At 44.1% G+C, this 4,561-nt stretch overlaps 1 pseudogene; it reads left to right on the top strand.

Moving 5' to 3' along the window:
* Positions 1 to 2,873: 2,873 nt before the first annotated feature.
* On the top strand, positions 2,874 to 4,186 carry LOC103226256 (ADP/ATP translocase 2 pseudogene; annotated as a pseudogene).
* The last annotated feature ends 375 nt before the right edge of the window (positions 4,187 to 4,561 follow it).

Below are 4,561 nucleotides of genomic sequence, written 5' to 3'. Positions count from 1 at the left end.
CATTCCACAGGCAACCCTCCCCAACTTCTGTACCTTCAACCACACTCTCCCCTCTCAGAATGCCCTGGTGTCCATTTAAACTAGATTTCATCTGGATTCAAACAGCAGCAGGGGAGGAGTGGCTCCCCACTGCATGCACTGGGATAATCCCTAGTGGTGGATCTGGAAAGAATGAGACTCAACATGTACTGAGTACCTACTACAAGCCGGTCCTATACATATCTTGTCTCATGGTAATGCTCAAAACAGCCCTTTGATGTATATATTATCATCGAAAGAAAGAGAGAGAGAGAGAGAGACAATGAGTGTGTATGTGTATGGAAACTGAGACCTAGAGAGGGAGGTAACTTGCCTTGTCTCAAACGATAGAAAATAACGCAGCCAAGACCCAAACCAAGTGTGGTTAACTCCAAAGCCTCATGCTCTTTCTTCCTGACACAGGAATAGAAGCCAATGCCTCTTCACCACCCAGGAAGAGTATTTCCCTTAGATCAAGAGACCAAAGTTTAGAGAACTCCTGGGAGCTTCAGAAAGTCCCAGTCCTCCCAGAGCCTCAGGTGACACAGACCTGAATGTCTGCCAGGCTATCTTTCACTAACACTGAAATAGCCACCTGCACACTGCCTGCATGCAAACCACTCCATGATATACGTGCACCTAAACAAAGCCCCTTGCATGTTAGGCCAGGGGCTATTTTTGTTGCTTGTTTCTCTGAGGAAGGATTGATATGGAACAAGCCACAGAGCAGAAAACTATGCATGTTACCTCTCTCCAGGGGGACACTTCCCAGGGCTGGGGATTAAAGGAATTCAGTATCTATTAAGTGGAGAGACTTTCCTACAGGAAGAACAAGTTTTATAAAGTCCATATGACATATGAGGCAGTGTTTTCCAGCCTGGGGATTGTGTTGCACAAAAGGACTGGATAATTTTAACAAGATCACCTGCAAATATTTTCCCCAGTGAGCCGCTTTCTGGAGAAAACTCCTCCTTCCCTCTCCACAACAACATGAGCTGGGATCATTCTTTCATCTCCTGGAAGATATTGGATCCAACATAAAATCCTTTGCCCCACCCAAGAAGCTCCTAGCAACAACTGTCTGGCTTCAAGTTACATCACTGGGCAGTAACCCTATTCATTCATAGGCATTTAACGGGCACCTACACTCCTCCAGACCCCATGAAAAGCATCCAGGATACTTGGAGAGCAAAGTCTAGTCCTGTCCTCCAAGGATCTCAGTTGATGGAGATTCTTATTTATTGTGTGTGCTAAATTTGACAACTGTGAAGGTGCCTGGCATTGTGTCTGACACATACAGGTGTACAGTAAATGCTAATTTCCTTTTGTTCCCTTAATAGTCTTCAGAATACTTTTATGGGAATTATCTTTGGTTTCTCAGGGCCTCTGCAAATCCAATTTGGAATGAGACAGAATAAAAGCAAATAACTAAGGACAGGAATCCTGTGAATAGAGAAAGGCAGGCATTATAAACCTCACACTTAGTTGAGGAAGTTGCATCCAGTTAGGCAGTGGTGCAGCATGGAGTTAAGGACATGTGCTGGGGAGCCTGGGTTGGAATTCCAACTCTGTTCCTTGGCTATACATTCCCACCTTTCCTTGTTGTATTCAGAGTTGAGCCCAGTTTCTCACTCCTACTGTAAAACCCCACTTTGGTAGTTCCCGTATCTGTCTCTATAGTCCCCTTAAATAAAGTCTGCATTATTGTTCTTTAACAAAGGTCGCAGACAGATTTTTCTTTAAACATATATATAATACATATAATATATACACACATATATGTATGTGTATACATATAAACCTCACATTTAGTTGAGGAAGTTGCATCCAGTTAGGCCACGGTGCAGAATAGTGGTTAATATGTATTATACATATGATATATATTTATATATTATTAATATATAATAAATATGTTATTTATATATACATGTGTTCATATATATAATATGTATATATTTAGTTAAAATAAATCTGTGACCTTTGTTAAAGAACAATAAACAGGGCACAGTGGCTCATGCCTATAATCCCAGCACTTTGGGAGGCCCAGGTGGGCGGATCACTTGAGCTCAGGAGTTCCAGACCTGGGCAACACAGTAAAGCCCCATCTCTACCAAAAATGCAAAAAATTAGCTGGGCATGGTGGCAGGCACCTGTGGTCCCAGCTATATGGGAGGCTGAGTAGGGAGGATCACTTGAGCCCAGGAGGTAGATAGAGGTTGCAGTAAGCCACGATCACACAACTAGACTCCAGCCTGGGTGACAGAGAGAGACCCTATCTCAAAAAAAAAAAAAAAAGAATAAGGCAGACTTTATTCAAGGGAACTATATATATACACAAACCCACATACACACATATAAATATATACATACACACACACCCACATATAAATATTAAGTTGGTGCAAAACTAACTGCAGTCTTTGCCATTAAAAGTAATGGTAAAAATTGCCATTACTTTTGCACCAACCTGATAAATATATACACACATACATCCTACTGGTTCAGTTTCTCTGGAGAATCTTGACTGATACAAGGGGAATAATGCAACCCACCTCACTGAGCTGTTGTGAACAGCATGCTTAGAACAGTGCCTAGCACAAGGAAAAAACACTCTAAATGTCACCTACTTCATATCACTTTGATGGTGGCTGTGAGCCAGGACAAGTCCCCAAGTGCAAAACTTTGACACCACACCACGTATTTCCTCTGCCCGTTGCATACAGTCATGCCTATCTGTCCTAGCCTTGCAGAGCTACTCGAATGAGAATGTGAGTGCACACTTTCCGAGTTGCAGGCCACCTACTTTGTCAGTCGATTGCACAAAGTAGCTAGGTCCCACTGCTCAGGTGATAGCACTCTCACTAGACTCAGTCATCTCATTCCTCCCTAACAGCATCAGGGTTATTCAAGGAGTTTCAAGAATTCCTCAGGACACAACCTTGATTTGACTTTAAACCAGACCAGAAGTCCACTTTTCTATCAAGTGTCATTGACCCATGACGAATAGATTATCAAAACCATGAAGGTAAAAAGTAATTGATTTAAGAGTTTTTATTTGTTAAAAGAATGGAGATATTTTTTGCATTATATTTTTGTTTTATCTTGAGCAGTCAAAGAAGAGAGATTGGGAAGTTATTAAGGGACCTGAGGAAAAAAATGAAGCTTTGGAATTTGACAAAAACTAATATTGTTGCCCCATAGCCCTGGCGTGAAAGCTAGTTCCCGGCCCAGTCCTGTCCTGCAGCAGCCTGCCTCCTCTTTCCTTTCAACATGACAGATGCCGCTGCGTCCTTCACCAAGGACTTCCTGGCAGGTGTAGTAGCAGTAGCCATCTCCAAGATGGGGGTAGCGCCCATCAAGAGAGTCAAGCTGCTGCTGGAGGTACAGTATGCCAGCAAGCAGATCACCGCAGATATGCAATACAAGGGCATTATAGACTGCGTGGTCCATATTCCCAAGGAGCAGGGAGTCCTGTCCTTCCAGCACCGTAACCTGGTCAATGTCATCAGATAACTTCCCCACCCAGGCTCTCAACTTGGCCTTCAAAGATAAATACAAGCAGATATTCCTGGGTGATGTGGACAAGAGGACCCAGTTTGGGAGCTACTTTGCAGGGAATCTGGCATCAGGCGGTGCCGCTGGGGCCACATCCTTGTGTTTTGTGTACCCTCTTGATTTTGCCCGTACCTGTCTAGCAGCTGATGCGGGTAAAGCTGGAGCTGAAAGGGAATTCTGAGGCCTCAGTGACTGCCTGGTTAAGATCTACAAAACTGATGGGATTAAGGGCCTGTACCAAGGCTTTAACAAGTCTGTGCAGGGTATTGTCATCTACCAAGCTGCCTACTTAAGTATCTATGACACTGCAAAGGGAATGCTTCTGGATCCCAAGAACACCCACATCGTCATCAGCTGGATGATCGCACAGACTGTCACTGCTATTGCTGGGTTGACTTCCTATCCATTTGACAGCGTTCAATGCTGCATGATGATGCAGTCAGGGTGCAAAGGAACTGACATCATGTACACAGGCACACTTGACTGCTGGAGGAAGATTGCTGGTAATGAAGGAGGTAAAGTTTTTTTCAAGGGTGCACGGTCCAGTGTTCTCAGAGGCATGGGTGATGCTTTTGTGCTTGTCTTGTATGACGAAATCAGGAAGTACATGTAAGTTATTTCCTGGGATTGTTCCCGCTATGAACAGTCATGTTGTATTATATAACATATCTTGAGCATTCTTGACAGACTCCTGGCTGTCAGTTTATCAGTGGCAACTATTTACTGGTTGAAAATGGGAAGCAGGCCGGATGCGGTGGCTCACACCTGTATTCCCAGCACTTTGGGAGGCCGAGGCAGGTGGATCATGAGATCAGGAGATCGAGACCATCTTGGCTAACATGGTGAAACCCCATCTCTACTAAAAATACAAAAAAATTGCCGGGCGTGTGGCACACGCCTGTAATCCCAGCTATTCAGGAGGCTGAGGCAGGAGAATCCCTTGAACCTGGGAGGTAGAGGTTGCAGTGAGCCGAGATGGCATCACTGC

The sequence above is a fragment of the Chlorocebus sabaeus genome, chromosome 21 (genome assembly GCF_047675955.1).
Source record: "Chlorocebus sabaeus isolate Y175 chromosome 21, mChlSab1.0.hap1, whole genome shotgun sequence".
Classification (NCBI taxonomy): domain Eukaryota; kingdom Metazoa; phylum Chordata; class Mammalia; order Primates; family Cercopithecidae; genus Chlorocebus; species Chlorocebus sabaeus.
This window is presented reverse-complemented; position numbering and strand designations above follow the sequence as displayed.